General features: G+C 41.9%; 1 protein-coding gene and 1 pseudogene across 2 annotated transcripts in view; one reads left to right on the forward strand and one right to left on the reverse strand.

The window, feature by feature from the left end:
- Positions 1 to 24,145, forward strand: part of SH3RF3 (SH3 domain containing ring finger 3) — a 631,222-nt gene that overhangs the window by 13,887 nt on the left and 593,190 nt on the right. The window lies entirely within an intron of this gene.
- On the reverse strand, positions 18,154 to 19,449 carry LOC141101476 (ras association domain-containing protein 8-like; annotated as a pseudogene).

Below are 24,145 nucleotides of genomic sequence, written 5' to 3' on the forward strand. Positions count from 1 at the left end.
GTGAGACAAGATAACACACAAACGCAGGCAGAAAACAGACTGAGCAAACGGTGGGGCCCAAGCTGTCTAGACGGGACAGGACAGAAAAGATACTGTCTGCAATCACGCACAAAACCCTAAAAGAAATCCAACACTTCTGATATACAAAAAACCTGAGGCCACACAACCTCACCCCCGCTAGATCATCTCTCTGGTATAAACTGGAAGCAAAGCAAAAGATACTAACATAACAGGGGACTGAACAAACTGACACAAGCTGTAACATATGGAGCAAGGTCCAGCGCTGCCCCCAGCAGGGAGTACGCTGAACCCTAGCAACAAAGCAGAAAGCAAAAAAAAGGCACAACCAGATTAGATGCAAAGGATTAGCAAAAGAATAACTTAACATGCAGATCAGGCTGGGGACAAAAGAACTCCAAATGCACAGGGAGGAAATCACCAGCAACCAGCAAGAGCAGCCAGCTCACTTATATGCTCCCAGCCAGTAATCCCAGGTTCCCAATTATCGTCAGGTGGGGAACTTCCATCAACCTGGCCAGCTCCACTACTCTCAGTAGCCACCAGAGGGAGCAGAGGGAGCTTCGGCTCAGAAATCTGAGCAAGAGAATTCACAACACAAAACCCTATCACATTGCATGGGTTCAGAAGTTTGTTCAAAAGGCAGCACCACCTCTCGCGTACTTTTACGTTCACATAAAAGTCGATCAATTTGAATGGCTAATGACATGGAGTCATTAAGACCAGAGGGGACAGGAAATCCCACCATAACATCTTTTACGATTTCTGCCAGGCCTTTCCAAAAGAGAGCTGCTAGGGCATCATCATTCCATTTAGTAAGCACCGCCCACTTTCAAAACATCTGGCAATATAACTCTGCAGCATCCTGACCCTGGTTCAATGCCAAAAAGGTTTTCTCAGCTTGATCAATAGCATTAGGTTCATCATACAACATCCCCAGGGCCTGAAAAAAAGCATCTACATTAGCCAGAATAGGATCTCCAGGTGTCAGAGAAAAAGCCCAATCCTGGGGATCGCCGTGCAGCAGGGAGATGACAATTTTAACCTGCTGCACTGAGCTCCCCAATGAATTAGGTTTGAAAGCAAGAAATAGTTTACAGTTATTCTTGAAATTCAAAAATTTTGACCGATCCCCCGAAAACACATCAGGAGTAGGGATCTTTGGTTCTACAGCAGATGATTGAGCGAGAAAGGCAGAAATTCCCCGCACTTAAGTGGTGAGCTGCTCAACACGATCGGACAATTGCTTAGTCTCCATTAAGGAAAAAATCCTCCTACGGCCCCAGAGAAAAAGAGGAAAAAAATATATAAAAACCTGACCCTTTTTTTTTTTTACAATTCTTTCTTCTTTTGAGTACCCTAGAGTCTACAGTTTTGGCTGGTGATTCTGTTATGAACAGGTCACCGAGGAGGATTGCAGGAACAGGCTAAGCCACCAAGAAACCAGAGAGGTTGGTAACTCAGCGGATTGCAGACCTGATCCTAACAACACAACTTGCAGTAGTTGTGGAGTGTTCCTACGATGCCCTAGACGCCTCGGCACAGCCAGAGAACTAACTAAGCCTAAAGCCAGAAAGGTGAAATCTAAATTGCCCCAGAGCAGATCCCCAAAGGAATAGACAGCCCCCAAACATGTATTGTCGGTGAGACAAGATGAGACACAAACATAGGCAGAAAATAGACTGTGCAAATGGTGGGGCCAAACCTGTCTAGATAGGACAGCGCACAAAAGATACTGTCTGCAATCACGCAAAAACCCTAAAAAATCCAACACATCTGATATACAAAAAACCTGAGGCCACACGACCTCACCCCCGCTAGATCAGCACTCTGGTGTGAACTGGAAGCAAAGCAAAAGATACTAATATAACAGGGGACTGAACAAACGGACACAAGCTGTAACATATGGAGCGGGGCCCAGCGTTGCCCCAGCAGGGAGTACGCTGAAACCTCGCCACAAAGCAGAAAGCAAAAAAAAGGCACAACCAGATTAGATGCAAAGGATTAGCAAAAGGATCACTTAACTGAACCATGCAGATCAGGCAGGAGACAGAAGAACTTAAAATGCACAAGAAGGAAATCACCAGCAACCACTAAGGGAAACCTGCTCACTTATATGCTCCCAGTCAGTAATCCTAGATTCCCAATCATCGTCATCAGGTGGCAAACTTCCATCAAACTGGCCAGCTCCACTACTCCCAGTAACCACCAGAGGGAGCTCCAGTTCAGAAGTCCGAGCAAGGGAATTCTCAACACATCTCCGCTCCGTACCTCTCATACACACGCGGCTCCGCTCCGGACACCTCGTGCATACGTGACTCTGCTCCGTACACCTCGTACACACATGGCTCCCCTCCGTACACCTCGTACACACGCAACTCTGCTCCGTACACCTTGTACACATGTGGCTCCTCTCCATACACACACGGCTCCGCTCTGTACACCCCTTACACACGCAGCTCCGCTCCGTACACCTCGCACACAAAAGGCTCCACTCCGTAAACCTCGTACACACCCGGCTCGGCTCTGTACACCTTGTACATGCGCAGCTCCGCTCCGTACACCTTATACACACACGGCTCTGCTCCGTACACCTTGTACACACACGGCTCTGCTACATCCACCTTTTAAACCCCTCCTGACCCCACACAAACTTTCCTCAATCAGCACCATGACAACCAGCACAGCAGAGTCCTGCATACACCGAGGCTTCTGATCATGTGACCCCTGACTCCTCCCCTCCTGTGACCTCATCACCTCCTGTGACCTCATCACAGGTCCTGTGCCACAGAAGAGAACAGCCTAGCGACGTCATTGCAGGCTATAAGGGGCTGCGGTGGGTCTCTGGAAGGGCGATGATGGGGTCGGTGCATGGGGGCTTGCGGCTTATCTCTCTGCAGTACGGGAAAAATAGAGTCCTGGGCGGGACAGCGGGTGGGTGGGGCAAAAACGGGACTGTCCCACGGAATCTGGGAGGATTGGGAGCTATGCAATATGTGTGGGTGGTAGACTTGGTTTGAATCAAATAGAGAGATGGAGAAATCTGCAACATGATCTGTTTTGGAAAATCTTTACTATAGTTGTACTTGTTCGTTAGAAGGTGATATTTACCATTGCTTGGTGTAGTATCATAAGCACCCTGATAATTTCTTGTTTTGCGGATTAAAGGGAATTTGTCACCATGTTTTTGTTACCCCATCAGAGTCTGGGATCATGTAGGTGCAAAGACCCTGATTCCAATATATATCACGTACTGAGCTGTTCATGATCATTTTGGTAAAATCACTGTTTTATCTGCTGCAGATCTAGCAGTTCTCTGAATACTGAGCTCTGTAAAACCCCGCCCGCACCACTGATTAGCAGCTTCCTCCCCATGTACAATGTATACACAAAGCTGCTAATCAGTGATGGGCAGGCTGCAGGTTTACTAGTCCTCAAATGATTATCTTCTGATAAAACAGTGATTTTATCAAAACTGTACTAAACAGCCCAGAAAGTGACACATTGCTGGAATCAGGGTCTCTGTCTCCATATTATGGTGCATTCAGATTAGGTGGCAAAAACCTGGTGTCAGATTCCCTTAAAGATCTTTTAAAAAGCTTCCAGTACCTTTAATGGTAGCAGACATTACCTTTATGCAATGTGTATTTTCTATGGGCTTTAAAATCGCCTGTGTCTATAATATGCACGCCACCTTACCCAACAACACCTGGCTTGTGTTCTGCTTGCTTCTTTTTTGGCAAACGTGGCCTTTACTACATAACTGGTGTATATTTAGCTTGCGTCTGCTACCTAATCCATCACTCGTGTCTCTGGATGATGTTTTCGTTCGTTCTTCATCTGTAAACAGCAAACTGTTGTGAAGTTCTTACCATTACCACAGCCCTCAGCAATTTACCAACGTCTAATTGTTACTGGTCATTAAGCGAGCACCGGAAAGTTTATACACTGTCAGACACACACACATCCTGGCTAGATTTGTATATGCATGGACCCTCGTGGTCAGTCAGTGCTAATAGGGTTATGACAAGTTTTAAATGATTATTTGTCATGATAGATATGCTGAAATATACAGAAAATGTTGTAGACTGTAGCAATTCATTAAAAATTCAATTAAGTATCTCCGGCTCTGCTAATCTCCAATACAGCACATTCATAATTAATCTGTTACTTTGTAAACAAAATTGACCTCTTTTAGACACAATTATATGCTCATTGGTCACTCTAATACTTGAAGTCTTCTGTAATAATACTCTCCAGCAAATATGTGGTGGGGTGGAGGGTGGAAAACAAATGAGTGCTTAAGGAAGATCTGTCACCACCCTTGACATGTTTGTCCTAGTAAATACTTGTATTCCCCAGGAACATATTATTTCTAGCTGATTTAAGCGGTTCTTCTGTTATTTCTCATGAAAACATATGAATCAATTGACAATTGGGAGCTGCGGTACTCCGTGTCATTGTAAGCATTGGAGAGTGGCAGAGTGTGTGGAGGTATGTCCCCCGCTGGTCTGCCCTGACACGTCTAGGAGACATACACATTTAACTTCTCTGAATTTCACCAACATTCCCATCTGACTCCATATCTGGCTGATACCCCATGCTGTGCCTGTTGCTGTTGGTCTTGTCCATTTTATTCCACATACTGTAACTAGTTATGAGCGAGTACACTCGTTGCTTGGGTGTCCTCCAAGTATTTTGGATGTGCACGGAGATTTAGTTTTCGTCGCCGCAGCTGCATGTTTAGTAGCAATGCCCCTTGAGTTCCCCGACAAAAAAAAGCAATCATGCTTCAGAAAATAAAAATGTATATATCCTCACCCAACACCAGATTCTGGCAAATTCACACTTAGTCTCCTTGTGCAGGCAAAGCGTTGTAGTAACATGATTGCGCGTCCTGCGTCAAGATGCTGATTGACATCTTGGGTGAAGTAAGTCCTAAAAAAAGGAGAGTAGGATTTAACTATCGGTGCACTATGCAGTCCATTACAGTTGAGAATGGCAGTTGCTTGGGTGGGCCGCACTGTCCCTGGACGACCTTATTTCGCCCTACTACCTTCGCTAGGTATGTTACTGAGCACAGTGTAAAATTATCGGAACATATGTTAGAGATATATATTTATTAAACAGTTATTTACTAAAACACACATCAGGAAAGCTGACCGGTCTTTTTCAAGTAAGGGCATGTTTCCACAGTCAGGAAGCACTCAGAATTTGCTGCGGACTGAACGCTGCATCCTTCCACAGCGTTTAATCCGCAGTGGCCAGGTGTTCCTGCATAGTGAAGGGGATTTTATGAAATCCCGACTCCACTTTGCGTCCGATTACGTAGGTGGCACACCGGACATGCGGCGCGTCTTTCCAAACCGCAGCATGTTGGTTTACCTTGTGGAGACGCTCAGTCTCCACAAGGTAAACTGCCTACTTTATGGCAAACCTGCGGTGATTCCGGATGTGTTCACTGAGCACATCCGGAATCACCGCATGGCCAGAAAGGGGTGGGGCTTTGGGTGGAGCAAGGTTTCCGCTCCGTCCAAAACGCTGCCATTACGGTGCGTGGAAACGTACCCTTAGGGCAGGGTTCCCCAACTCCAGTCCTCAAGGCCCACCAACAGGTCATGTTTTCAGGATTTCCTTAGTATTGCCCAGGTGATAATTGCATCACCTGTAGAATGCAAGAGAAATCCTGAAAACATGATCTGTTGGTGGGCCTTGAGGACTGGAGTTGGGGAACCCTGCCTTAGGGTCATTCCGCACATGTAGTGTCAACTGTTTGCCTATTTCCGGTTGTGACACATCCAAAATTATGACATAGAATGAGCACTAATTTTATTAATGTTGAATATACCAAATCCCACAATGCACTTAGAGCGCCAATTTTGTCTGACAAAGAGCTCATTCACACCACTGTATCTCCAGTCTGAGTGCTATCCATGACAAAAATGGACAGCACCCGGACCAATGTAATTCAGTGGGGCAGGGCAGATGAAAATTTTTTATCGCTGACTGAGTCTGCATGTGACAAAAACAGCAACTTGCCCTAGTATCTAACGTAACTCGGATGAGACTCGCCCATTAATGACTATGGGTGTAAGAAAAAAAATCGGATGCTATGCAGACACAATACATCATCCAATTTTTACGGATACATTGCAATTCTGTAAGATAGGAAACTGTAAATGGTCTTGTGAATGATTAGTAGCTGCTGTATATATACTTCACACGGATGAAAAATCAGAAATCATCACGGTGGCTCAGTGGTTAGCACTGCAGCCTTGCAGAGCTGGGGTCCTGGGTTCGAATCCCACCAAGGACAACATCTGCAAGGAGTTTGTATGTTCTCCCCGTGTTTGCATGGGTTTCCTCTGGGTACTCCGGTTTCCTCCCACACTCCAAAGACATACTGATAGGGAATTCAGATTGTGAGCCCCATCGGGGACAGTGATGAAAATGTGTGTAAAACTGTAAAGCGCTGCGGAATATGTTAGCGCCATATAAAAATAAAAGATTATTATTATTAAATCATCCCATTTAGGCCTGGATCACACTTCCGTTTTTTTAAAATCTGTCTAAATCCGTTGTTTTCCGTTAAAAAACAGATCCGCCATTTTTTTGGAGGATCCGTTTTTTTGTCCCATAGACTTCCATTAGCGGCTACCGCGGATCCGTCCAAAAAACGGATCCGTTTGCGGCAAAACGGAAACGGATCCGTTTTTTCACACTTTGACGGATGCATGCGGATGCCAAAAAATGGATGTGTGAAACAGGCCTTATCTGGATGAAACTGACCGATTTTTTTTTCCTATGTTTGTGTGACCCTTACTAGGATGCCAAATTTATATTTGCATTTGTGGTGCCTTACATTTGTGTATGTACATTGGATTCTACGTCTTTTGCTCATTTTTAATTTTTTTTAAAGACTTGTATTTATAAATGTCACTAGGTACAATCACTCATGGCTGATGTCTCTTAAGTGTAATGCAGCTAGAGATGTTGTGCCCAACCTGTATACTATGTTATTTTTCCTTTCAATTATTTCCATATATGTACATTTTGTCTCTGTAACTGTGCAGAATGAGGAGCTTTTTGCTGGTGTGGAACTTTGACCAGTCACCTACCCCACCCTTCTCTTTAGTAGTTGAGCTTTTCATCATGTCCCTGAACTTCAATGAAGTGATATGTCTCTTAATGACCTATGGTATAGACAGTCATGGCCAAAAGTGTTGGTACGCTTGAAATTATTCAAGAAAATTAAGTATTTCTCCCAGAAAATTATTGCAATTGCACATTTTATTATATATGCATGTTTATTTCCTTTGTGTGTGTGTGGTAAGAACACCCCCCCAAAAAAATAACAGAAAAACAGGCAAATTGGACAGAATTTGACTCAAAACCCCAAAAATGGACCGGACAAAATTGCTGACACTTTTGCAAAATTGTCGATAAACAACTTTGTTTTAAACATGTGATTCTCATTCAAAGTCACCTGAGGCAAGTGATAAGTGTGACCAAGATGAAAATCACACCTGAAACCAGATAAAAAGGGGAGACGTCGACTCAATCTTTGCATTGTCTGCCTGTGTGTCACACTAATCATGGAGATCAGAAAAAGGAGAAGAGAACTGTCTGAGGACTTGAGAACCCACATTATTAAAAATTATGAACAATCTCAAGGTTACAAGTCCATCTCCAGAGATCTTGATGTTCCTTTGTCCACAGTAAGCAACATAATTAAGAAGTTTATATATAACCTTAGACATATTCACATATATACAGGTATATGTTTCAGGCCAGATTCTGAGGTATGGAGCAGGTTCAGGAACTGAGCCCCCAACTATACTAATGGGGTGCCTGATGTTACCGGACGTTATACAGCCAGCTTCTGCCTTAAGCAGCAACAACCATAGCTAACTCCAATTGCTGCTGTTTTTTTGAAGAGTTCAAAAACATGAGTTTTTCAAGCAGAAACTGTTTTTAAGGAAATCTCACTGCTTTGGGCTATGTGCACAAATTTCTTATTAACTCAGGCGAACCCAACAAAGGTTTTCAAGCAGAAAACGCATCACGAATCTCTATGGAGTTTCTTCATGAGGCGTCTGTTTGTCGCTTTTTGGCTGTGTGCACACAACATCTTTTTGAGATTCTGCGGAAACTGACTGAAAAACCTTTAAAAAAAAACGTTCAAAGCAATGATCATAAGCAGTTCTATGTAAAAACGCCTTTGCTCACGTGCTGACTTTTCAACATCTTTTAATTATTTTAGATTTCTTTTGGCGTTTTCCACTGTGAAGACGCTCAGTACTTTACAATACAAATCAATGGGAAAACTCAAAAAAACTTATTTGAAATTGTAAAATGGCCAGATGTTTTTTGGAGTGCTTTGCCATCCTTTTTGGCTTAAAAAATACTAGCGGTTTCTCCTTTAATGGGATAAAAAAAAAAGGAAAACAGCAGCAATGGCAGTGAAAAGGTTACATTAATTTGGTATTTATTTGCAATTTAAAATTATTAGGAACAGCAAATAAAACCCACATTACAAAGTGAAAAATAGAGAAAAAAACAAATACAAGCTTCATATAATTGGAAATGTGCAAAGTCCTGAAATCAAGGTATTGAAAGGAGATGGCCAGGTATTGTTTCAACTTTATATTGATGTTCTTAGTAATTGAGTGTTTCCTTTTAGAGGCCATGTTATTTAGTGGAATTTACAAATCCGCCTTTTAGCTAGGCAGTTTGTTAAAAAGAGGAGCCGGTCTGAAGAGGCTGCATAAACTGAACTGCTGTGACTGCAAAGACATTGTTTGGCTCAGACACTTATTCAATCAGCTCTTTTACTCAATCAAAGTCAAGCACTGCCTAAAATAGCAGAGTTAGCACCCTCCACTCCTCACTCCTGGCTCTGTTCCTTTCAAGTTGAAGTTACAGAGATATGAAAGTGTATAGGGATGACACAGCACTCCTCTGGATGAGAAGCATTAGTCTTAGCCCTGGCCAGAAGGGGACTGATGGTGCACAAGTTATGCTTTCAGGCTGAGATTAGAGCCCAATATGCAACCAATAGGCTAACCAAGTCTTCTAAAGGGGTCTAGCCATTTCAGTGTCAGACTGAAGAACAATGGGCCCACCAGAGAATTTGATTCTGAGGGACCACCTTTCTCCCTCACTGAAGAGCCCCATGGCAACTGCAAGGTTTGCACTATGAACTCTCCTGAAGGAGAAGCCAGGGTCCACAGGAGGATTCTCCGGTCAATGGGTGTCTAGTATTTCAAGGAACTTTTGAGGCTCCCCAGAGCTGGGAGCTAATCCAGATTCAATTTTTATGGAGATTAGAAATACTGAAGTATGGAAGAGTGGTATTACCCTAGGATACCATAGCTAATAAATTAACTGGATAACGACCACGTGTCATAAATTTATGGCGCTTGGTCCTGAGCTTTAACCCTGCGCCATTGTAAATTTACGGCACAGAGTTAAAGATCTTGCTTCTGTAATTTAGCCAGTCAGACACAGCTGATGGCAGCAAGGGACCCTTAGAAGGTGACAGAAGCAGTTTATTACTGCTTCTGTCTTCTCCCTTGCCTGCTAATTAGCGTTTAGCGCTATACAGTGAACAGAAGCTACATTACGCTTAGTTACAGAAGCTTGGGCATTGTTGATCATTCTGGTGTTGTGAATACATGTAGTATAACAAGTTTAAGCACTCTCTGAGATGTAAAAGATGTTAATGAATTAATGGAAATTGTCCTTTGTGTTGGTTTTGGTTCTGTTTCAAATCAATGATGTAACTGTTAATTTTCTAAAAGGGAACCTGTCTGTAGACTTGTTGATTCTAGCATCATGAATCAGAGCCCGACTGCGCCTTTTCAGCCAGGTATCTTTCTCTGAAACTCTGTCTTCAGAGAAAACATAGTTTGAAAAGAAGGTTGAGGACTATAGGAAGAGATGTGACCAGTACGGCACGGCCCCTTTCGGCTTCTCCCTTCCCTACTCCAATTGATTGATAGGTCTCTTCTTATGTACACAAATATAAGAACCATGGCAATCATCTGGAACAGAGAGAAGTCGGCTAGGAGCCACATCAGACTATTCTCGTCTCTGCCTATGGTCCCCGACAGGCTTTTCAAACTATGTTTCCTCTGAAATGCCACCCAGTTTCATACACAGACATACACGACTTTATTAGTGCAGCCAGGCTCTGATTTATGCTGTACATGGTTCAGGCAGGATGAATCTTGTGGCATGATACGGTACTTATATTTTTTTGTTTGCTTACCAAACAGTTTTGTTTTCAAGACAACTACTGTATACTTAGGATGACTTTCCCTTAAGTACATTTCACATTGATGGAAATATGTAGTAAGGTATGATTACTGTTTCAGTTTTATAGTTATTTCATTTTTCATGCCACCTTTAGGCACACATTAAGTGCCCCATCATCTGTTGACAGCAGGAGACAGAAGTTGAGGTGTAGTAAATAAAATCTCAGAAAATGAAAAATGTGCAAATTTGGCAAACGTAATATATTATTTCTAAAACCCTTTAGCTCATACATAAAACATAACAGCAAAACACCCTCATCGACTAAACCTCAGGTTGTAGGGATGTCCAAAACCAACAATGCTCTCTGCGATGAATCTGAAAATGGAAGTTGTTATGTAGTTGCGTATCTATACATACAGTATAACTATTAGATCTGTTTTATATGGATGATTCATTGAAAATTTCTATTTGACTGATGTTTCTCGAGTCAGGAAAGAATTTATGAAGTGTAATTATTTAGCGATGTCACAGCCAAAAGTGTTGGCACCCTTGAAATTGTTCCAGAAAATGAAGTTTTTCTCCCATAAAATTATTTCAATTACACATATTTATTTCCTTTATGTGTATTGGAGCAACAAAAAAAAACTGAGAAAAATGGAAAATTCGACATAATTTCACCCTAAACACGAAAAATGGGCCTGCCAAAATTGTTGGCACCATTCCAAAAATGTGGGTAAACAACTTTGTTTCAAGCATGTGATGCTCGTTCAAACTCACCTGTGGTAAGTAACAGGTGTGGGTATTATGAAAATTATACCTGAAACCAGATAAAAAGGGGTGACGTTGGCTCAATCTTTGCATTGTGTGTATGTGTGTGCCACACTAAGCATGGAGAACAGAAAGAGAAGAAATCTGAAGCTTACAATTCCATCTTCAGAGATATTGATGTTCCTTTGTCCACAGTGCACAACATAATCAAGAAGTTTACAACCCATGGCACTGTAGTTAATCTCATTGGACGTGGACAGCAGAGAAAAATTGATGAAAGGTTGCAACACAAGATTGTCCAGATAGTGGATAAGCAGCCTTGATCAAGTTACAAAGAAATTCAAGCTGTCCTGCAGGTTCAGTGTTAATCAGTTGTCAGCATGAACTATTCATCGACATTTGAATTAAATGAAACGCTATGGCAGGACACTCAAGAGGACCCCACTGCTGACACAGACAATAAAAAGCTAGACTCCAGTTTGCCAAAATGTACTTGAGTAAGCGAAAATCTTTCTGGGAAAGCGTCTTGTGGACAGATGAGACCAAGATAGAGCTTTTTGGTAAAGCACATTATTCTACTGTTTACCAAAAACAGAATGAGGCCTACAAAGAAAAGAACACAGTGCCTACAGTCAAATATAGTGGCAGTTCAAAGATTTTTTTTTTGTTTTTGCTGCCTCTGACACTGGGTGCCTTAAGTGTGTGAAAGGCATCATGAAATCTGTAGACTGCCAAAGGATTTTGGGTCACAATGTAGTGCCCAGTGTTAGAAAGCAGAGTTTGTCTTATAGGTCATGAGTCTTCCAGCAGGACAATGACCCCAAACATACTTCAAGAAGCACCCAGAAATGGTTAGAAAATAAGCGCTGGAGAGTTCTGAAGTGGTCAGTTATGAGTCCAGATCTAAATCCCATTGAACACCTGTGGAGAGATCTTAAAATTGTGCATCTATCTATTATCTATCTATCTATCTACAGTGGGAAAAAAAGTAGTGCCATTACTACAGGACTACAGGTAATGAGTGGAGGACAGAGGAGCCTCTTAAAGAAGAAGTTGCAGGTCTGCGAGAGCAAGAAATCTTGCATGTTTTTAGGTGACCAAATACTTATTTTCCACCATAATTTGCAAAATAAATCTTGCCAAATCAGACAAGGTGATTTTCTGGATTTTTTTTCCTCATTTTGACTCTCATAGTTGTGGTTTACCTATGATGTCAATTACAGGCCTCTCATCTTTTTAAGTGGGAGAACTTGCACAATTGGTGGCTGACTAAATACTTTTTCCCCCCACTGTATCTATCTGTCTGTCTGTCTATCTTATCCACATGGGTAAGGATCATTCCTGAACTAGCCATTACACTTTTAGCCTTTTAAAGGTGTATTTACACATTTATTTGACTTGGGTCTATTTCTCAGGAACATGATTCCCCCGATCCTTTTACCATAATGTCTTGTGTTGACTCCCAGACCCGCTCTGCCTGAGTCCTTTACAATATACCTGTTGTTTTGTACTATTCTGGTGGAAAATATTTTACTAAATGTTGTTGTATTATAAAGGAAAAAGACTTTATTTTTGTATTCGTTATAGACAGACTTTTTGATTCCATCTTTCTAAGTTTTCATGTTTCAAATAAAGCAGTCCATTCTCCCACAATGTCTTGAGTGCTGATGATTCTGCAAAAAAGATGAAATCTGCAAGTGGCATGGAAGATGAGAATATCCCTTTAAAGGGACTCTGTCACCAGGTTTTTTTCTACATCATCTGAAAGCAGCATAATGTAGGGAAAGTTTATTGGGTGCAACAGTATTGACACAATCAGAGTTTTTTTACATGCAGTGTGTAGCAGTACTCTGAAGGCTAACCCTGCCCACACCACAGCTCTCTGTGTATAGTGTCTATTGACAGTAAGTTGCTAATCAGTCCCTGGGCAGAGTTGGACCAGGATGCACATGAGCTGTAGTCCTGTAGTGTTAATCTCCTGCTGATGAAACACTCATTGCATTGAAGCAGCAGTACACAACATATTTAGTGGCACATTGCTGAAATCAGTGTCTCAGCCCATGCTACAACATGCTGCCCTCCGAATAAATAGCAAAAACCTGCTGACAGATTCCCTTTAATTAATAAAGACAAATAGGCCCTGGGTTATGTTATCACTATCACATTAAAAAGCAGTACCCCATAACCCTGATATCAAGTAACAATGTATGCTTGTGCCTCCACTCTGCCTGTAGCGTGAGAGAAGAGCTCAATCTTTCTCTGATCATTATGGCAGCTGCGCTGGCACACCCTTCTGTACAAAAAAGCCCCACTGCCAATCAGCTGTCACAAGATTGGCATCTTAAACCTCTAGATTAGCCAAGAGTACATGGCCTGGGTGGTCCTCTAGAGTAGCAGTTATGCTTAATTAGCAGTTTTCTGCTTTGGATTATACTACAGGGTGGGCCATTTATATGGATACATCTAAATAAAATGGTCACCACCCATCTTGAAAAGTTTCCCCCCTCCCATATACTAATGTGCCACAAACAGGAAGTTGATATCACCAACCATTCCCATTTCATTTAGGTGTATCCATATAAATGGCCCACCCTGTACTGTAAAAAGAATAGAGTTGTTTGGTGAAACAACTATTAAATATTATATGAAGACTTTTCAGAAGGATGGAAGAAGGTGCTTGGTCAAAATCGGTAATAGCAGCCTTTACTGGCTGGGCCTACACTCTCTAGCCACCGAAGAAAGGGAGACACAGATGTCAGTTCATTGCTTAGATGCTTAGCGTGACCCTTACTTGTACTTACAGTATAGATCCGTTCATATGGACTGCCCAGCGGCATGATACAACTGTTGATCAGTAACCTTTACCAATCGGCGGTGAATTGACTTCCTGTTTACACAAGCAGACCAAAGCAAACGATGTGCAGTGAGCGATCATTGCTGATTGCACATAGGCTGCCATAGTTCTGGGCAGTGGGTCCTATTCACACCTCACGTTGTACTGCCCTGAGCGGCGATCTCATGTACTGCATTCTGCTCATTCATCGGTTGATCGGCAGCCTGTTTAGGCTACTTTCACACATCCGGTGTGTGGGGTCCGGCGGCGTGCGGCGAAAAGCCGGGCCGCCGGATCCGGCCTGCAGCCGTGACACCGGATGTGTGTGCGGCGTCTGATACGGCTCGGACGTGATTTAAAGGAGCCGCAGCAGGAGGTGGACAGAGACAGCCGCTGAGAGAGACAGCTGCTGAAAGGGAGGTGAGGGGAGGGTAGGAGAGGAGAGGGGAGAGGAGAGGGGAGGGGAGAGGAGAGGGGGTTGGAGAGAGAGAGAGACATGTGGGGTTAACACTCAGTGTCCGGGCGAGAGAATCTCTCTCTCTTGCCGGGCACTTGTGGGGTTAACCCCACAGAGAGATCTCTCTCTCTCACCCAGACACTGTGAGTGTTAACCCCACAAGTGCCCGGCGAGAGAGATCTCTCACAAGTGTCTGGGTGACAGAGAGAGATCTCTCTCTCTCTCACCGGGCACTTGTGGGGTTAACATTCACAGAGTCCGGGCATGCGCTGTGGAAAAAGCCGGTCCGGCGCTGAGAAAAAACGTTGCAGAGAACGTTTTTTCCAGACGCCGGACCGGCTGTTTTTGCCGGATCTGGCAAAAACCGGATACGCCGCATAGGCATCAGGCGCAATGCGGCGATAATGAAACTCTATGGGGAAAAAACCGGATCCGGTGGCAACAGGCGCCGGATCCGGTTTTTACACTTTTCGCCGCATCGCGCCTGATGCACAAAAACTGATGTGTGAAAGTAACCTAAATCAGCAAGTTAACAGTGAAGTGAGCATTTTAATAACACTCATGCACGATGATCTTGCAGCATAAATGCCCTTTATCCCTGTTATTGTTAATGCACAGAGCATTCATGTAGAGTTAACATTGTTTGTCTGGTCATTATCACCGTAATGTAATAAACAATCTATTGCATTTGTAATGACTAACAGGTGCGGGGGATAAAATACGCTAAGATTATTTTTTTCTCTTGACTGCGGATGTCTTTCAGCCTACAGTCTAAAATGAATTCAACAGCTGCAGATAGCACGACAATGTGTTGGCACGGCGGAGTCCCATTGTCTGCTTACAGTTATAGGTGGAGATTGTCAGTATGGGCGTTTCTGGAAGGGTTAAGGTATGATCTTAGGTGGTCTAATTAATCTCTGGAACTAAAGGGTCTTCTTTTCTGGCTTTGCATGCTGACGTGACTAGCAATGTGGAAAGCTGTGTAGAAAGGTTTGACTAGTCGAGTTCACATATTTGAGTTTGCTACCCAAACCAAGAAAGCCCTGTAAGTCCTGGAGACACTTATCTGACCTCTATCCTATCACTTACTACGGGCATATCTATTTCCATACAGATGGCACTGAAGAAATGTAATTCTCAGCATGCACATCTGCCTCATGCTAAGGGCGCGTTCACGTTGCGTTCAGGCACCCGGTTGTTGGTCTCCATAGGGGCTTATGTCCGAACCCACCAGCAAAATGGGGCCATAGACTATAATGTGCCAACAGAGTGATATAGAAAATGTGATGGTGCCTCATTCATCATTCCTACACTGGTCTGTATGATGATGATCTCTAGTTCCACTGTCCACCTCTACTGGTTCGTAAGGGTAAAGATTGTTAGCAGGAGGCATGGAATGTCCTTGGCATTGCCTGGTTTTGTAGATCTCTGAATCTTTCACTTGAAGGCAGAATTATTATTCTAAGAAACCTTGGCCTGCACAAGCCTGTTTTCATGATTACCACTTCCTATTTCTATCCCCCCTTATTTCATTACTTCAGTCCTAAACCTCTGTCTGCTCCTTTGTTGCCAACATGTTTCTTTTTTTTCCACAATCTGTGAAATCACCCAGGCATAGATTACACATACTGTACCTTAGCCTGAGCAGAAATAAAATATGTCCTAATCATCCATCTATCTAGCTAGAAATATAGAGCATCAGTTTTAGGAAATGAAGGTGCACCGTCTCCCTGGTACGTACCAACCATCCAGCATAAAAAAGGGTGCAAAAGTTGATGGTTTTGATTCCAGTTTGTGAAAAAGGAACCAAAACGTCGTCACAGTGGGCTCATAAATAACTTTTGTACACTCTCGTGGTGTGCTGCCTCCAGTTTTTTTTCTTATCTATTTGTATCCATCTATCATCTATATATATAATATCTGTATATCTCAGATCTATGTATCCATCTATGTCTAATTATATCTATCTTATTTATCTTATCTATCTTACGTATCTATCTAATCTACCTATCTTATCTATCTCTATATTTTATCTATATATCTATCTATCTATCTTATCTATCTCATCTATCTATATATTTTATCTATCTATCTATCTATCTATCTATCTATCTATCTATCTATCTTCTCTATCTATCTAATCTATCTACCTTATCTATCCACAGGTGAGATACAGAGGTAGAGTCTAATTTTCTAGCTAAATTACATAAAAAGGGCTTGGTATGAAATGAACACAAGAGTTTAGCAGCCTAATCTTAAACATGCACTCCTCCCATCAAAGTTTGTATCCTCTTACTATATTGTAATCATCATATCATATAGCACTGTTCACTTACAATTGCTCATTTTGCCTTTCTATCCAGCTAATTCTTTTTTCTCTGCTCTAGTCTAGAGACAGGAAGTCTCTTTCCATGCATGAGTCATTCCCCTCTTCAACTCCTGACCCAGCTGCTCTCCTCCTCACCCTTGCCAGGAACTTTTGCAATGTTGACTCATGTAGGGAAAATTGACCTCCTGTTTCTACATAGATCTTAGAAGTTTTTAGCTAGTCAGTTTCTAATCACGTGATTTCAAAGACCTAATGGGAAACGGAAGAAATAACAGAACAAAGGCAAAATGAACAATTGGAAATACACAGTGTTATTTAATATGATGATTGCAAAATATTAAGAGAATAAAAAGTTTTGATGGGAGGAGGAGTGCTTCTTTAATTCAGAAAGTTTCTCGACACTGAAGATTTCAGGGTTACCATAATTCTGTGTAAATGCAGAACTATTTAAAGAATAAGATTTTTTTTACTAGTATTAGCCTACAATAGATGTTTGCTGGTTTAATGGAGCATAATAGCTTTTTTCTTTGCTAAATATACAAGGGGAATTTTACATTTTTTAAACATCACTCCGGGCTTGTATAAAAATATTATTTTTGTCAGATGTCCTCTTCTATTCTGCTTCCATCTGCTGAAGTTGGTCCTTAGCCAGTAATGTATTTTAATGGTGTAGCTGAGAGAAGATGATGGGACTCTGTGACATGACTGAAGTTCTTGGAAACTAGAATGATGCTTGAATGCAGTGATGGAGGATTTATCTGCACTTTCACACTTTTCCGCCTGATAAAGACCAGTGCTGATATTAATGAAGAAGGAACAGAGTTTATACACTACACGTAAAGCAGACGACAACGCTACAAGGAGGAGGGTGTAAGGATTTTGTTATAAATCAGTGATAGTTTACACCCATGTGCCAAAGGGTAATTAGTTCTTTTTTAACTCATTGTCTTCCTCAGGGTGCAGTATTATGTTCTAGCAGACACTGCTTTTGACAGTTAAAGTCTTAATATCTGATGTCATATGGTTTCTTGCCATCAGATATAGTTACTGTAGCAGCATATAAACAGGACACAAAACAGTTTTACGTGATTACTTGACAAGTCAGACAACCATCAACTTCATGTTTATTTTTTAACATTGTGTGCAGAACATTTTCCATAATAAAATAAACATAAAATGATATTTTGGGCAGGGCTGTGGAGTCTGTAAGCCAAACCTCCAACTCCGACTCCTCAGTTTCCATGACACAGACTCCGACTCCAACAAAATGGGCTCCGACTCCACGACTCCGACTCCACAGCCCTGGTTTTGGGACGCTGCTTGTTTCTGGAGATGTGTCCAGAATGCTCTGTATGGGTGCTACAAAATTATATAAACAATTAGATAAATACATAATATATAGATATACTTTTTCAACAATGTCATTTCATATATAGATATAGTATTTAAACAAAGTGGAGATACTGGTCGTAGTTTCGATGAGATCCTTCAAATCCAAGAGGTATCCCGGGATGGTAAAACCTCAGGGTTCCGGGTGGAGAGGAGAGGATAAAGCAAGTTCCGTGGGTGACCTGTGAGATGGTTGGGGGTTGATCACGGAAGGGAATCTGTGCGTCCGCTACATCTATGCACTTCTTCCCATTGTGAGCTGCTTTGATCAAAGAGACTCTTCGTCTAGGTGTCCTTGGTCATTCGTGACTGTAGAACCGGTCTGTAGGATGAACTGTTGGAGGTTACACTGTCTGAAGTCCTTATTTAAGCTTCTCCACGTCCTGATTTCTTGTCTCTTCGTTTCGTCTGGCCTCCTCACAAGCTCTTTCCACATTAGATAGATTACTTTCCAGTTCTGGGCTCTGTCCAATTTTGGCTACCAATTCTTTTCTCATTTTTGCTACCATTTATTCAATATCAGCAGGGCTGGGTTGCCCTAAAACTCTTTTTGAGGTTTCTTTTTGAATTTCCTGCTCTAAGGCCTCAGTCCTTTTGCTCAGTTCTTTAATTTTACGGTTGTAATCCTCCATCGTAGCTCGTAGTTGTCTAATTTTATCTGGCCTTTTTTTGTTCATCTAGCCGCTCGCTTTCGATTTCATCCAAGCAGAACATCTCTGTCAGCCCTTCATCATTTCGGCGGATAAGTCGTTCCAAATAAGCGATCTCGTCATCCTCCTCGTGAGGTCCGCCAGCTCTGTCCCTTTCCCATGTTTGAATGTCCTTGCCGATGGAGGAATTTTGTATTTCCAGGGCTTTGAGTTGTTCTTGTTGTTGCAGCACCTGCTTCAATATTTCCTCTTTGGTTGGTTGTCTCTGGGCAGTTTCTTTACCAGCAGTGCCATTTTGATACTTTTGTCTGTGCTTATGTAAAATATCATTTGAATTCATAGGTCCCAAATTAAAAGTCAAAGATTTTTTGGGTTCTTTTAACTTTGTAACTTCTGTACTATGTGTCCGAGGATTAAGATGCAAACTAGACCTGACAAAAGTTCTTTCTGGAGGAGGAGGAACACGTCTGAAGAAGGGCGTTCTGTTAAGCTGGGTTCAGTGAGCTTTAATACAAAATGGTCATCATTGGCATATTTTCCACTCTTGGACAAGAATTCCAGTGGTTTCTTGTGAGGCAGAAGTTGCTTTTCTTTCTCCCTCCCATCTTAGAGTCTGGATCAGGACATATCGTCCTGTCTGACCAATGGCCTGCGCCAAGGCGATGACCACATCCTGGCAGGATGTCTGCTCCGTTACCCCACACATGACTCTTTGTACCCCATCTACCCAAACTTTTAGTTCCATGATGTAGTCAGATGATTTGGAGCCGCAAAGACGACTGGGCAAAATGGCTCAGTCCTTGCCAGCGCAGGGTGGGGGAAGAATCAACTGATCGGCGCTGCTGCTGCTGGAGGTGCAGGAGTGACGGGAGCCGGGATCTCTCCTTCTGCTTGTTGGATCTCCTTCAGTCCTGGGATCCGGTTTACATCTTGGGAACTGTGATGAGATACTAAACAGACCATCGGCCATTTTGCCCAGTCGTCTTTGCGGCTCCAAATCATCTGACTACATCATGGAACTAAAAGTTTGGGTAGATGGGGTACAAAGAGTCGTGTGTGGGGTAACGGAGCAGACATCCTGCCAGGATGTGGTCATCGCCTTGGCGCAGGCCATTGGTCAGACAGGACGATATGTCCTCATCCAGACTCTAAGGGAGAAAGAAAGGCAACTTCTGCCTCAGGAGAAACCACTGGAATTCTTGTCCAAAAGTGGACAATATGCCAATGATGTCTTTTCTACTAAGCATGTTTCGGTTATCAATTCCCATACATGATCAAAAACCGTGTGACGAACAAGCCAATCACCTCAAAGGTCAGGTTGTGGAAGACAGTTGAAGTCACAGTTCCACAATGTAGTTAGCCTGAGCACAGCAACTTAATGTAGTTATACTGTATCATCAAAGTCTCTCCCAGGCAAAGATTTCAAAGCAAATTTGGGTTTCAAGATGTGTAATCTTTTTGAAGAAGTGACAGCTGTAGAGCGGTACAATAATGAGTGTCTGCAGACAATAGTAAAGCATGGTGGAGGCTCCTTGTAAGTGTGGGGCTTCTTTTCCACTACTGCAGTTGAGAATTTGGTTAGAGTTATTGGTGCCCTCAATACTGAAAAATAAAGGCATCTAGTTATACATTATACAATAGCATCAGGGAGGCGTCTGATTGTCTGCAATTTCTATTCTACAGCAGGTCAATAACCCCAAACATACATTCAATGTCATTAAGAACTATCTTTGACTTAAAAATAAAGAGTCCTGGAAGAGACATGGCCCCCATAGAACCCTGGTTTCAGCATCATTGAGTCTATCTGGGTTACATGAAAAGACAATAGAATTGACATAAATCTACATCCAAAGAAATCCTGTGGTTAGTTCTCCAAGATGCTTGGAAAAACTTAACTTGTCGAGTTCCTTCAAAAACTGCATACATGTGCATCTAGAAGAATTGATGGTGCTTTGAAGGCAAAGTGAGGTCTCACCAAATATTGATCTGAATTAAGGTTTCTCATTTGAACAATCACTTTGCATTTTGCTAATTAAAATTACATTAACACTTCTATTTGTGAAATCATTCTGATTCTACAGATTTTTTTCCATACCTTCTTAAAGGGATTTTGTGACCAGCTTTTCGACATAATGTAGGAAAAGAGACCATGAATCCAATGATATATCACTTATTTTACTGGATGCAGCCTTTTTGACACAATCAAGTTTTGAGGGTGTGTTCACACGTAGTTTTCTTGGTGTGCGGATTTTGTAGAGAAAACCGCAGGTAAATCCGCAGGACAAAAGTCCTGCGGTTTATCTGCGGTTTTGCCTGCGGTTTTACACCTCATAATGGATGAGGTGTAAAACTGCAGCGTTTCTGCACCAAACAATTGACATGCTGCGGATTGTAAACCGCAGCAAAACCGCGCGGAAAAATCTGCAGCATGTGCACTGCGTTTTTTTTTTTTCCATAGGAAATAAAGGTACTGTACAACGCAGCAGAATCTGCTGCAGACCCGCAGGTGCAGAAACGCTGCGGAGCCGCAGCAGAATCCGCACCGTGTGCACATACCCTGAGATGTAGAATGCAGCAGAGATCAGAAAGCTAACCCTACACCAGGATTTATATGTACATAGTTTATTAACAGTGTTCTGCTTATGACAGGAGGGGGCTGAAATGGGCCAGGAGGCAAGCGCCAGCTGTTCACAGGTATGATAATATCCCGGTGATAAAACCTTCATTGTAAATAAACATCAGCACACAGCTTGATAAGTGACACCGTTGAATTCAGTGTTTTAACCCCTACCTCATGCTGTCCTTAGATTATATAACAAAAACCTGCTGACAGATTCCCTTTAAACTTTTATACAGTACTAAATATAAAATGCACAGTAGGGACATGTATCCTAAATAATTTCTAATAATCAGTGCCAATACCATTGTAGTATTTCTAGGATGTGAATATGCTGAGATTTGACATTCATCTCTACTATACGTGCACAATATACAATTTGGTATAATGATGCAAGGCAAATACAATAGTGCTCATTCCCTGGAATTAGGGTGTCCGGATATAGAATAACATGCAGGATGGGAAGACATTTACAAACATTCACTATTTTCGGCTTGATTTTCTTTTTGTACAGTGAAGTTTTGTTTCCTATTGTAATCGTATTTGCTTCATGTTTGAGAACAGCAAATGCAGAATCGGGAGAACAGTTCTAGGAGTTTGTTTAATCTGTAAAGCATTGTGAGTGCCAACAGGGATAGAAACATTACTTCCTTAACTGTACTTTGTATGCAGCTTTTCATCTTTGCCAGTACTGTGATATGGAAAATCATGTGAAAGCTGCCTATGGCAAGCAGCTTTACTGAGACATTGGCAGTGTACAACTCAAGCTTTACGAATTATGAATTAGCTCTAAAAAGCATCAAGGCCACAGGGTTTAACCCTTTAAGAACAAGGAAAATGTTTGCAATATGGCTGCATAACTGAAACATTATGTCATGTTTCCAGTTATAGAATGCATAGGTACAGTATATCAATTGCAAAATGTTAGGCACATCTTGTCGATTTATATATTCTCTTCATTAGTTAAAGGGAAAATGCCAGCAGGTTTTTTTTATGTAATCTGAAGACAGCATTAGGGTAGGGGCTGAGATACAGTTATCAGCGATGTGACTTCAGTATTTTTCTATCAGACGTGTTGGGCATTTTTTGCAGCGTTTTTTTGCGTGATTGCAGACAGTGTCTTTCCATTCCTGTCCTGTCTAGTTAGTGTGGACCCCATCGTTTTGCTCAGTCTATTTTTCTATCTGTGTTTGTGTTTTCATCTTGTCTCACCGACAATACATGTTTGGGGGCTGTCTATTGCTTTGGGGTCTGCTCTGGGGCAGTTTAGATTCCCCCTTTTCTTGCTTTAGGCTTATTTAGTTCTCCGGCTGTGTCGAGGCGTCTAGGTTCATTGCAGGTACGCTCCACGGCTACTGCTAGCTGTGTGGATAGGATCAGGGGTCTGCAATCCCCTTAGTTACCAACCTCTGGTTTTCTGTGGCTTAGCTTGGTCTTGCTTTCCTCCTCGGTGACCCATTCATAACAGTACCGGCTACAGTTATCTTTTCAATGCCAGAACACCCCCCCTGGACGTTTTTCTTACAAGCAAGAGATGATATCTTGGAAACCCTGCAAACTGGCCACAGAAGGTAAATTACTTATTGTCAACATTCTGCAGCCCAGATATGCACTGAGATTATGTGAAAAGCCCAGACAACCCCTTTAAATTTTACATTATTTACCTCTTTGTATTATAGTTTTCTTCGTCAGGTAGTGGAAACTACTGTATGTGAGATGCTGAGATATTTGACATTACATCATAAAATTCTTCTACAACTTATGATGAAAATAAAAAAAAAAATCGTAAAACCATCATCATAAAGTCATGATAAACTTTGATCCTTTTTGAAAAAATTATCGCAGGCACATGCTGTGTGGTGAAGGAAGCTGAAGGACATCTGGTGTTAGCTGCATGAAAGAATTTTACTTCTTTTTTTTCTGCTGCAACCAGAAGAAACATCCCAGGAGCTTATAAAAAGGGATGATGAAGAGGTTTCTTTCAGCCGCGCTACAAGGTCTTGAAGTACCGTGATTACCACCACGCATTTGCCTCCCTTTAATAACCAAGGGTAGTTTGATTGAAATATGAATGAAGATGATATTGGCAAAGATGAAAATAAGAAATCGTGTTCTGCTCTATTTATTGCTCATACATTCATGTACAGTTTGTCTAAAACAGACAAGAGAATAAATCCCTGAAAAATGCATAGTGTATAGTATCTGAATTCCACTTACATATTCTGTTATGCATTATGTATATTTTCCTTGCACAAGGTGAACCAACCATACTGGACACCTTTTTATGATTTGTGAAAATTTGAAGAACTGTGTTCTGGTTTTGGGATAACATTTTCAGAATTTACCACCGTACTTTTATTTGCTGCAATAAAACCTAATGAGGGTAAATATGTAAGGGATAGCCACAGTATAAGTAGTAGAAGATACACCACACTGTAATACATGAGTGCAGGAGAAGGTGCCTAACGCTGTCGTATACATAGTCTGCCCTCAAAGTGCCATAACTACAGCGATGCTGACCCATTCCTTACTGCTTGGCTGCTATTCTTCTTTCTTCACCTCTGTTTTTAACATCTGGATGACAATCTGTGTTTGATAGACGTTTGTTATCTGAGGAACCTAATGTGACAAGTTTATTTGTACTGACTTGATTGTGGAGTTCTTCTTTATGTGTGGTGATACTATAAGCTATCAAGAATAATTTGTGTGGGGGTGTCATTTCTGGTGCTACCAATTATCAGAAGAAACAGAATGTTCCATTCCAGATAAACAGTGCCCTTTTTCATTTCAGTTCCTCTATTCCAGTTCCAGATATACAGTAGTC

This window comes from Dendrobates tinctorius, unplaced genomic scaffold (genome assembly GCF_039654945.1).
Source record: "Dendrobates tinctorius isolate UK_male_01 unplaced genomic scaffold, ASM3965494v1 ptg000117l, whole genome shotgun sequence".
NCBI classification, from domain to species: Eukaryota; Metazoa; Chordata; class Amphibia; order Anura; family Dendrobatidae; genus Dendrobates; species Dendrobates tinctorius.